Source organism: Strigops habroptila, chromosome 2 (assembly GCF_004027225.2).
Source record: "Strigops habroptila isolate Jane chromosome 2, bStrHab1.2.pri, whole genome shotgun sequence".
NCBI lineage: Eukaryota > Metazoa > Chordata > Aves > Psittaciformes > Psittacidae > Strigops > Strigops habroptila.
Genome location: NC_044278.2, coordinates 37,924,673 through 37,937,701, shown reverse-complemented (window position 1 = coordinate 37,937,701; position 13,029 = coordinate 37,924,673).

The following is a 13,029-nucleotide window of genomic DNA, read 5'->3' as shown; positions in this document are numbered from 1 at the left end:
GTGGACTTGATTATAGATGCTATTGCACAGGTTATCTGTGAATGTCAAACGTGCACCATAACCAAACAGACTAAGTGGCTACAGCCTTTTTGGTGTAGAGGATGATGACTGAAACATCAACGTGGAGGGGCGTGGCAAACTGACTATTTCACACTTCCATGAACAAACCATGGCAAGCAGCTTGTGCTTATAATGTACTTACATAGTGGAAGCAACTGCTGGGTGGCTGGAAACATCCTGTGTCCCATGCGACTGCCTGGAGTACTATCTTGGGCCTTGAAAAGCAAGTCTTATGGTGACACGACATTCCTGGAAGAATTAAATCAGACAATAGGACTCATTTCCAAAACAACCTCATAGACACTTGGGCCAAGGACCATGGAATTGAGTGGGTATATCACATCCTCTATCATGCACCAGCCTCCTGGAAAATTAAGCCATACAATGGACTGTTAAAGACTACACCGAGAGCAACGGGTGCTGGCATCTTCAAACACTGGGATTCATATTTAGCAGAAGCCACTTGGCTAGTTAGCACTAGAGGATGTGACAGTCGGCCTGGCTCTGAACAATCAAAACCCCTGCACACTGTGGAAGGAGATAAAATCCTCTTAGTACATATGAGGAACTTGTTGGGAAAACCAGTCTGGGTTATTCCTTCCTCAGACAAGGGTAAACCTATTCATGGGATTGTTTTTTCTCAAGGACATGGGTGCACTTCATAGGTAATGCAGAAGGATAGGGGATTGCAATGTGTACCTCAAGTTGATTTAATCCTGGGTGAAAATATTCCATTATTTGAGTAACATGTTATAGGAATTATTGTAGTAGGAACCCCTTGCTAGCCAGGCTAGGAGCGAGGGGAGGAGTTCATTGCAATGTTAAACCTATAACCTGGCCCAACGAAACAGGTGTGGAGACTGAAATGGAAATACCTTTAAACAGTTGTAACCCACGATTTGAGTTGCATGTTATAGGAATTACTATAGCAGGAACCCCCTGAAACAGTGGAGAACAAGCCTTATGAGAAGTAGTGCAATTGCGGCAGTAACCCGACCTGAGGTGGCTTTGGTGCTCAATAACTCTACACAACTCTACAGCACCTCTTCTGTCTCGAGTGACCAGCATCACTGGTGGAGCCGAAAGTCTAAATTAACTCAGTGGACATTTTATGGACATTTGTGCACATTTATGGACATTTTACAGACATTTCACAGGAGTGGCACATAGACTAAGGGAATGATACCTGTGTATTGTATCAAAGGATGGGAAGGTGTTGGCAGTCAATGAGGATGTATTGGATAGTTTGGCACCTGAGCATGATGGAAGTGGTATGGAGTAAGGGATGGAGAACTCTACCTCAGCTAAAACCAGTGCAACAGTATTCCTGTGGTAAAGTGTGTTAAGCTAGCTGCACTTTTAAAGACAAACGTATATTACTTTCTGCTAGCATATCTAAGAATTTTTTAGTTTCCTTTACCCAGATTATGCTGGGTCAGGATGATAAAATCAAAGAAAAATATTATTCATGAATTTATATGGAAGATTAATTTCTGAATCCAAATCCTTACCTCCATATTTAGAATATAGTCAACACTTTCAGATTTTCTTCATATGCATATGTACACACACATGCATGTATGCACATGCGCATGCACACAATTAGTACCCATAAATATTTAAGAATTTCTATATTTAGATATGGATTTGCCATATAACAACAGTGTGCAAGTAGAATTATATCTGCAATGTAACTTGAAGCAGGACTGCTAATCAAGTAAGGAAAGAAACTATCTAATATTTGGTGATGAAAATTGCTTTAGAGTGACTGATTGTGCTAATCAATCTTTGCCAAGTAAATCACCACTAAAAGTCAATAATTATAGGATCTTTCCTTGTAACTGAGTAAGAAGAGGAATAAAAATAAACTCTTAACAGCAAAGCTGTCCTCTTCAGTAAACACAGCAGTTTGCTTTGCTTCCAACGTGTTGGAGAGAAATGTTGATAAAGTCCCCAAGTTGTCTTAGCTTTCAGAAATATATTTCTTGCGCTCATTAAGCTAACAGTGGTAAAATTATCCATTAAAACTAATGTATTCAATGATCTTCACAAGCCATCTACAAACAGGTTGCAGTCTTACTAACTTCTTCATGATTCACAAAACTTTGTCAGCTTTTATAAAAATGTGGCCACTTATGGCATTTTACAGTTTAAAAGAAAAGATTTTTCCTTTCTATACTGTTAACAGAATTTTCAGATTAAAGCAATTGTCAGAGGCCAGTTCCAGTAGTAAACACTTTGATAAAATTATTATTATGCAGATTATGATGAATAAATATGCGTAGATAAATTGTTGACATGGTAAGCTCAGCAAAGCAAGTTCACAGGCTTCAGCCACAGAAGTGTCCCAAGAAAAAGAATTAACTGGATTATCATTAAAAGTATAGGACATCAAATACATCTTACACTGTACTGGTCTATACAGTGTAAGAACCTGCACAGACCAGACCAGAACCTCATGCGGGCAAGACGGAAGCTCTAAGAGTTGCAATGGGGAAATAGTCTGAAGGAGATCCACCCATGCTTTTTCTGAGGGGTCCTGTTAGACTTAGTCTTTCACTTAGTATGGACAAAAGTCTCTTGGCTCAGGTGGCTCAGAAAGTCTCACAGAGCCCCATCCAAGTTCATGTAGAAGAAGTCCCAAGCTGGGTTGTGGCACTTAAGTATCAGGAACGAAAGTGGAAACAAGCTCATATATGGCATGTCAATGGTGCAAGCTGCTGCTGTGCTTTGATTGCTCTGCAAGCTTCTTGCAGACTCTTAATGCCAACGTAAGGTTCACTTTCAACACCTTAAGCAAGTTAGGGTCCAACTAGCTAAGTCTTTGGCCATAATCTACTGAGGTAGTTGCAGTCTTGTGGGAAAGGTAAGCTAAAGAGCCTACATCAGAGCATGCAAGAACAGGAAATACATAATTTCAGCTGAAATGTTTAGCTTAGAAATGAACTTCCAGGCTAATGATGACATTCAGGGTGCACTGCAGGATCTCACCATCATTAAATTAATGGGGGATGGAGAAGAGCAAAAATGCTGGTTTTACCCAAAACAAAACCTCCTAAATTAGATAGAGGCTCCCAGTAAGGAACCTATCACGCATATCTAATTAACCAAAGGATATTTAGATACTGCAGTGATGAGTGCCACAAAAACTCTAAGAAAGAAAAAGCTCAGAAAAACCTGCAGGGTGTATTTGCCCAACTTTATCTAAGTATCCCTACCAGATATTGTTATAGCTGTGACTTCATTGTGTAGCCATCCATTACAGTGAAGCGGCAAAACTTCCAAAACTTATCTTCTTAAACTGGCTTCAAAGGTTGCTACCACCCATAACATTAAAATGCAGATAACATTTTTCTGGATGAATAGCTCACAGTGCACTTTTGTGCTGCTCCATTAGCCCACTTCACTTATCTATCATTCCTGAAGATGACAGGAAGGTCATTTATCTTATTCCCAGCTTCAGAACAAATGCTTCTCTGGCATTTTTGAACCTTTTCTGTCTCCTCTTGTAATTTGTAGCTCCTGAATTCCACTGTGAAGATACCACGTTGCTATGTGAGGGGAAATTTCAAGCAGTCATGAGAGATGCTTTCCAGAAGTGAACTATTTGTGGTGGAAATCTTGAAGAAGATGGTCCCTTTGAGCCATTCGAACATTATGAAATGTTTTGAACATGAAAGGGTGTAGCACATTTCTGATTCTTTTGGATGAAAGTGCTATTTTAATAGGTGGGTGCAAAAATTTGTGCCAGCTTATTTCTAAGAAAACTGCTTCTCTGCTCTTTGAAGTTTTCACTTGTGAAGGTGAGAAAAATAAGGCACATTTATTCTTTCTTTCTTTTTTTTTTTTTTTTTTTTTGTGCTGGAGTTTAAAGCCTGTACTTTCCCTTCAAAAAGTAGCAGTATTTCAAATTTCTGTTCAATTTAGGATATGAGCAGTGATGCCAATTTCCCCTTCGTCCTTGTGGAACAAGCCAAACATCATGTTTAAAAGCAATACCAGCGCTGACGAGACTTCTTTTTTTCCATACTGCATTCTCAACTGTCATTGGATACAAGCTCCTGATTACTGCTTTTGGATGACAGCACTGACACTTTCTTGGAGGCACCCGTTCTGCTTTTGAGTTTCTATTGCTGTTCACTGTCCTTTGTCAAAGCTGCTGCTGAAAACTGGATCTGCAGAAGAGAAATTCTGCCAGCAATTTATTGCTAGTTTACAGCTCAGATTTTATTTTCCTCAATAGGCCCCTTTTTTACTCCTTCAGCTAGCCTTTGACAGTGTCTTAAAGACCAAATTTTATCCTTCAAAGCCAACACAATTTACATTTTTAGAAATCAAAACGCATAGTCTCTGAAGACACTTTTCTCAGTCCGTACAATACTGAGTGGTACATTTCCACCTGTGACAACCAATTACATACCCTTGTAAATTATCAAGCTCATCCTGCTGATATTGGCAACTAAGTAAAAAAGACCATTAAGCCAGGCATCATTGGATGCATTAAAATTAAAATTGCTAATGTGCCACAGATGGTTGATGTTGACTTCTTGTTATTATTTACCCATGAAAAAAGTACATGAAAAGAGTTCTAAGAGTCTGTTGGACACAAAACAGAGATGAAAGAAATGCATAGCTAAGCCTGGACCTTCCAAACTTAACTTCACATACTTCTCCATGTGCTTCAATTTTAATTACAAGTCTCCAATATTTTGTTCTATCTTGTGCCATATCCTTATATGACTACATAAGATATAATTTCAGGCAGATTTTGTGCTCCCTATGTGCAGATCCTGTAAGGCCATCAGGCAACATTCATTGCAGATAGTAAAACAATCACTGCAGGGAAGCCTAAAACATTTCCTTTCTCAAGGGCTGAGCAAAACCTGGAGTACCCTTAATGAGATCAAGAGACAACTGTCACTGTTATGGCTGCTGAGAATAGAAATTATCCAGGAACTAATAGAATCTTCTAGTTTTTATATTATGCATCAGATTCAATAAGATACAATATTTTGCTTCATGAAAGGTAATTGTATTGCAACTGAGTTCTTTTGGTCTTTGTCAGGGAATTTACTTCAGCCTTTGTCTTCCCTGAACTCAGTTTGCATTCTGTTTTCTCAACACAAGCACATAATTCCCAGTAAAAATTTTCCCATTCTGCCTTTGTATGTTCCATTTTCCCTTAATATACTGACAGATTAAAAGAATTTGAATGCTGCAAATGTGGCAATTAATAAGTATTCCAGCTCTATTTCAAATCACAAGTACCTAATTTTATAATATCTGTATTTGAATATATGGAATATGAAATGATTTGCAAATTGAAAAGCTAAGTAAGATCTGAAATCTCTTAATCTTTTCCATTTGAATTAAGAATCCAAAGTTAGACTCCCATCATCCTAGTTAAAAGCAGAAGCAAGAGGTTTTCAAAGTCAGTGGTTTACTAGAATTTTCTGTTTAAGTAAACAAGGAATTATAATCTACAACTTCTGTAGATAGATAGCAGTGCTGTGAAATGAAAAGAGCTGGATACCTGACAAAGAACTCTAGTTTCTGCCAAGCTAGAAGCTTTTGCACAATACCCTCTCAACATAACCATTCCTAGAGTTGACAGCTGAACATAACATCTAGTCCACACCCCATATCATGTTTATGTCAAGCGATTTCAGCTGAAAAAAAGTAGCTGCCATATGACCTCCTGGTCCCCATCCCCATACAACAGCAAAGCTTCTTCAGACATGCATGGTGCATTTGCAAAGTGGTGGTGGCATTATAAGAACATAAAAGTTCCCACGCCATAGCCTGAGAGCAGGGGGCATGTTCCTAATGGTAGCACCATGGGCCAATCCCAGTGTACAGAGTGTGGTCATAGGCTTGGCTGTGGTGCTGGCCCACAGGAACCTGTGGGGAGCTTAGCCTTTATGTCAGGAAGGGACACAGTGCCAAGAAGTAGACCTGCAGACTTTTCTTCTTCTGTGAAACTGGGCAGACTCAGGGATCAAATGACAGCACAGTCACAATTCGGTCTCAACTTTTTACTTACAAACGACATTTTCCTGAGGGCATAATATTATCACAATCCAGCCCACGAGGCAATTCAAAGGGGAAATGGTGCCCAGAGGGCCAACAGTACAGTGCTGTGCCATGAGCAGCCTGTGGTCATATTTTAAGTTTTCCATACATTCTACTGCACAAGTAAGCTAAATGAGAAAATAAAGGTTTAAAAAATACTCAAAACATTTTCAACAATGAGAACTGGGACTCCAATTAAAAAATGTAGCACGCAGAATTTTTTTATTTTTTCGGTTTTTTTGGGTAACAAGTCAGCCTAAATCTTTGCACTCAGATACTAGATGCTAAAACTGTTATGGAGAACATACAAATAGACCTCAGCACAAGGTAAAATCCATTGAAGTAATGATAGGTACAAAGTTCTGCTGAAGTAAATTAGTGGAGAATATGGACTTATTCATTGCTGCACCAGGGCCGAATTTCAGTTTATATGAAAGCCTATATTTTTTCTTTCTATGAAGAAAATAATAGATTTAAAAAATATAATCAATATGGAAAGTATGCTATGCTGCCAACAAACTCTAATGTGATGTTGACCTAACGAGAGCTTGCTTTTATAGATTTAGACATCTCAATATGAGTTCTGCTTAGTGCATTCTAATCTTTCCAAATCCATAGCTTCTGTTGTGCTGTCTCTCCTGTCTTTCTCATTGTGCTTTTACTCTGCAGTCTAAAAGAAATCAAAATGTCCATCCACCAACAATTTATCATGCTTCTATGAAGATACATTTGTATTCTAATAAAAATATGAAGAAATTCATGATATTTTTACAGCTTCAAAAAATATATTGAGAATTTGGAAAAGCAAGAGATACATGACATATTAATATGTGATAATAACAAGTTAATGTTTTTTTGCAATGAATGTCTGGTTTTGCTGGTCTTCACTGTTATGTGTCCTTTGCAGGTCACTTTACAACACTAAACAGTGATGTAAGCCTTTTTCCATTTAAACCTTTTGAATACTTAGACAGCTTAATATCTTATTTACATTTTTAATTCAAGAGGTTATAAAAATGGTATTAATAGTAGTAAGTACAAAAAGTAATTAATATCTCTACTAAGTTCATCCAATCACAGCTTTTGAGATGTCATGATAAACTGTTCTACAGCCAGTATGAAGTTATTTAGAGCTTAGATTTCACCTACCTTGAAGCTGTTATTTGAATGCTAGAGGTCTCTTCTAAATCCACTGAATTATCTCTGGAAAGTTACCAAAAATAGTGCCAAAAGTGGAAAATTGCAGTTTACAATGATCAAAATATCATACTTGATAGACAGAGCCTAAAAGCTTACAGCTTGTTTGCTTTCATAGTTCTTTCAGTGATATATCCTACAAGGGTGGTACATCTTGTGCATATCATGCATTTAGGTAAAAATAAAACAAACAACCCCCCACTCCCCCAAAAAACCTAAACAGTTCTCCCCCCAGACAACACACATATGCATCTCAATTTTGTAAATGATAAGAATTGTATGACTACTTTTTCAATTTTCAGGCTTCTAAGAAAAAGAACAGCCTTCTCTATGAATAATGCCTTTTTTAAACCTACAGATTTTTACAGGTACTGATTAAAAGCAAATGAGCTTAGAGGTCCGAACCTAGCACCTCAGGCTGAAGTACAGAAATCAAATTTTTGCAAATGATCTTTATTACTAGCAAATATATATTTAAATGAAACAGCAAATAAGGAGATAAACAAACAAAATTATTCTGCAACAATTCAAACCTCTGTGGAAATGGATTGGGATGCCGTACAAGAGATGACACCACGGCATAGTTTTGTTGATTACAAGATTAAAATATATTGACTTTCACTGTCTATAACAAGATGAATAATAATATGAATGATTCACAATTCATATATATAATAGCTAATGAATTAGCTACAACCATCAATAACTAACATGACCATTTCACTAAAATTGTATGCTAAATGTGTTGAAAAGCAATATGCTTATTAAAAAGATTAAAAAAAAAAGATAGAGGTGGAGCCAGTAAATAGTGCTGCAGGGCAGATATTGGCTCATGAGAAGGTGACAGCCACAGCCTGCAGTGACTTACACTTGAAATATTCATTTATAATAATTTGTGTACTTCATATCCCCTTCAGCAGGGTAGGAATAACTTTCTTAAGGCTTCTTAATAATATCAGAATTGAATGCAACCCCAAATTATTCACATCTAATGCACATAATAAATTGGCCAGTATTCTACTTGCTTTAGGGGAAAACATGAAGACCAGATTCCAATTTTTTGAGTTAGGATACATAAAAATAATCCATTGCCACCTCTCATTTAGGAACGAAAGCTCTCTTAAACAGCCTATTTCAGCCAAAGCCTTTAAATGCATGTTTAATTTTCAGTGCATGTACTTGCAGTAGGGAGTAAACACATGCTTAAATAAGTTGATGAAATGTAGCCTGCATGTGATCCAGTTGCAAAACTACTCATCAGTTAATGCCTAAAAAAAAAAGGGTGGTTTATTATTCATATATTCCCCCCATTCCAAAAGCATCTGAAAATATGCAAGTAATGTTCACTTTAATATCACTTATTACTAATAACAAAAGAAAGAAAGAAACAAAAACTAACCCCCCACCTCAAAGTAGTTTCTCAGTTAACTACTAGAAGCCAAAGCTAATGATCTATAAACTAGGTATTATCTTGTGTAATAGCTGGCTTCATGCAGGTTATTGCTATTATAAACCATATTCAACTGTTTAGAAAATCAATAGCATATTTTAAAAACCCCAAGCAAAACAAACCAACTGAGGTATGTCTGGAACAGCTCCTTGGCAAATTGGGTGTCTGTTAAATGATTGATCTTACCATACACGGATGGTGGGACTTGCTCTACTTCCTGCACAGTTGAAAGTTGGCTACTCTTATTACTAAGTTTTAGGTTTTCCTGCTATCAAAATACCATTAGACACATTTTGAGGTCATATTTTTTTCAGAGTAGCAAAACCAGTTTGGAGTCACTCAATTTAGGATAATTGCAGAAAATGACACTATTTGGCATATGAGACACTTCTTCCATGACAGAAATCTTTCCAAAGTGAATACAAATGGAGAAAAATGTCGGTAGCAATCTAACAGTAAACCAGAATTCCGTGTACATATTTAATGCAACATTTAGAAAGAATGCAAAGCTGGGTGAGTTACTAATTATCCAGGGGTTTTGGGGATTTGCATTTTCTTTCCTCATACTGCTTCAGTAATGTGCTGTTCATTTTGCTTCTAAGTTAGGTTAAAGTGTAGTCTAAAAGCTAGTGCATCTCCTGCCTTCCTTGTTAAAAAATTTATGAGAACTGTATTTCACCATCTATCAGTGTGCCTTTTCATCTAGCCAGAGGACAGGAACCTTGCTACGTGGGAACTTGTCTCCCTTTCTTCCCTTTGCCTTTTCAACAACACGGAAAACGCACTACAGGCATTAGTGAAGTGTGAAGCACGTGCAGCTGGCTTTCGCAGACATGGTGAAATCTTGGCAATTCTAAAAATATTAAGCCTTCAGTCAACAGGTAAAAGTAATTTATTCTACTGATTCCTAAATCGTGAATACTCCACTAACAAGGGACAATGATAGCACAGTATACATACCTTTACGGGGGCTATTATTTATGACTGCTCTTTATATGGATTGTCTTGGAGCTGTCAGTTGTGGAAATGCAGGCTGGAAAAATATACAGTAACAATGGTTTCAGTGTGACAATACTAGCCATGTTCTGTCAGAGTACATTGAATCCCTCGTCTTTAAAAGAAATAATGCAATTCCTTTCCTGTTACTAGATGAGTAATCATGAGGTATTCACAATTAGGTGAAACTAGGAACACTTTTTTCTTCCAGGTAACCTATTAAATTAATGAGCTCATGGATATATATAACTATCTTTAAATCACAAATAGAACTAACTAGTTAAAAAAGATTCATGCCTATATGTTATGATAAGATGATCTGTAGGTATATTTCTGTATTTCTGCATGAAGTAAATGTGCCCATGTGTATAAAAAAAGTGCTTTGGAATGGTATAGTTTACTTGTGTTTCATGCACAAATTTTGATTTCTTCCTTTGATAAAAGATGACAGTGAAATTTGTCTGATTCGTCTGGAATTGCAACCTTTTCCTAAAAACAGCAATCTCTGAGACGCGTTTCCTCACTTGCTTATTCAAGAAGATTCACGTGGGAGCTTGGGAGTGCAGCTGATCAAAGCGGCAGGCATCTAAACATGTAATGGCAAACAATATCTTGTGAGTTTCTGAATGCTCTGGACTGAAACATCTCACTCTGTATCAGGGATGCTTTCAGCATGTGTACCACTGTAAGCAGAAAAGACATGGATACCGCACAGAGAGGGAGAGAGGAGACTCTGCCTGGGTCTCAAAACCTCTGAATTTGTACCTGAGTGAGACAACTTCATGAACAACAAGTGTTTGTGAGGCCAGGAGTGATACTTGTTGCCCCTCATGGCTTCACAGCACTGCACCCCCTGGTCTGTTGTCCTTTGATAAAGAAGTGGTCAGTTTTCATCATGGAACCAACAGCTATGATGCAGCTTGCTCGTTTCTCATCACGTATAGCTAGAGGAGTTGTTTGCAGATGATATGGAAGCATTTAGGCTTATTGCAAATAGAGATTACAGGAGGAATTAGGGTACTCGACCACCACTTAGGCAGATGGCTCAGACAAAGCAGAGTGAACAGAAGTGGGATGGACAGGCCTACCAAAAGTTTTATGATGCTCTTGTGTACAGAGAAGGGACAACTGGACACTGAATATGGAAGCAGCTGAGTCTCATGCCAGCCCCTTGTCTCCCCCACCCTGTATCTTCCACTGGGGCTGCAGTGCTCTGGAGCCTGTTGGAGGAGCTGTGGCTGGAGATATCTGGGCCAGTGCTGCACTCAGTGATGCTCTCTTGGGCAAGGCCTCCTTCGCCTGACACCTGTTCCCACATGGAGTTTGCTCATCCCTCCAAGCTGGAGCCACAGAGCTAGACCCACCCCAAACAGGATTAGACATAGTGATTGCAATGCTGGCAAATGCTCTGTTGTGCCTATTTACCAGGGAAGAAATCTGGGAGGATGGGGATGGAAGGCTGAAGGCTGATGCAGATATTCCTATTCTGAAGAGATTTTCAATGCAAATGTAAGTAAGCAACAAATTTGAAGCGGGATATATGTTCAACAGTTAGTAAAGCTGTCTTCATTGGAGATAAATAAGTCATTGTAAGCAATTTAGCAGGTAAACTTGACCAGGAACTTTGCTTTAGGTTTTCTTTTTTTTAATCAGAATATATGAGTTGACAGGGTTGATTCCATCTAATTTCCATTTGATAAAAATGTCAAAGCTGTCAAAGGGTATTGATTTGTCACTTTCTAAACAGTAAAATTTTTGGATTATTTCAAAATCAAATTATCTTTTATTTTGAAGCTTATTTATAGTGAGAATTAAATCAATGCAGAGAAAATATGACCGAGAGATCCTTATACTTCAAGTCAGTAGACATCTACTGATCTTGTATGATACTGTTTCACCATGTCTGGCCCAGAGCGAAAAGTCAGGTGATAAGAATCATATACTCAGTCACAGGCAAAGACGGAAACAGAATCTGTGTTTATTAATTTTAGTAGGTCACCAATCAGTCCCTTGCATCATCCTCACTCATCATACAAATAAATCTACACCTGTGCTTGGGTCTTTGCTAGATAAGCATAAACCACTTTCTAACATAAGTGAAGAATCTAAATTAGAAATTCACTGACTCCAGATTTCATAGATCTAATACCAAAAAGAAGTGTTTTTCCAAACCCAGATGTCTGTACTGGCGTTGGAGTCCTCGGCTTTGCTCAAGTTCTCTGCATAGTTGTGAATTCTTAAGAGGTGCAAAAACATATCTAAATGCATAAAATCTGAATTTTAAGATTCCTAGTATGACTTATATGAAGTAATTGAAAAATGATTCATTACTATGCCTTAATGTAATCTCCCCCAAAGAAAAGAAAAGCCCTATTCACTGATTCCCTGAATCACCCCGTGTGCTTAAGCTTAGTAGCTTGGTGTTCAGTGCCTGTGGACACAGAGATAACATTCTTTCAGCCCTACAAACATGTTATGTCAGGTTGCACCATGTCATATGTGAAGTGATTTAATGGGATGTGGCACCATGTAGCCCAGCACTGTGCCTGGTCTTGAGAGCCAAGAAGGGAGTTGAAGGGACTTTCAGCCACACCCATAGTGATTTGAATCCCTGGCTCTGGGGACAATATTGGGCTCAAATGTGACATCAATTTTAAGCAGGTTTCCCTATTCATGTCATATTGCTTTGATGGAAATCAATGGTATTATCTCAAGCTGTTGATAAATATTTGCTCCTTACAAGTTTGGCCACTTTACATCTGTAACAAAACACACTGGGCGCAATATTTCACTACTACGTTAGACAGCTAATGGTTCAGCCTTGAAAGTAGTAGCACTTGCATTAAAACTGCAATTTGAGCAATTCGCATATGGTGTTTGTAAGACTCATGGTTTGGCTTCAGGGATTTGAAGCAGTACATTGTGTTGCTACTGCACTATTAACTCCTTCTCTTTCCTAGTATGTACCATAGTATTTTGCCAATCTCTGCTGGAGAAGAGCTGAGCTAGAAGTCCATCACAAGTGCATCTTATCAGATAGCAATTACCCAAATGTGGATTTGGCAACTAGCAGACTGTTAGAAGCAAGTTTCACCTTCCTCTTCTCCTATTCTCCTCTCCTCATTCCTCCTCTTTCTTTTCTCCCCTTTTTTTTTTTTGTTAATATATATATGTATGTATATATATTTTGCCTAAAACGTTGAACTGTGTAGTGTCAGCTTTGGGGTTGGTACTTTGTTTCTTTTCCTCACTTC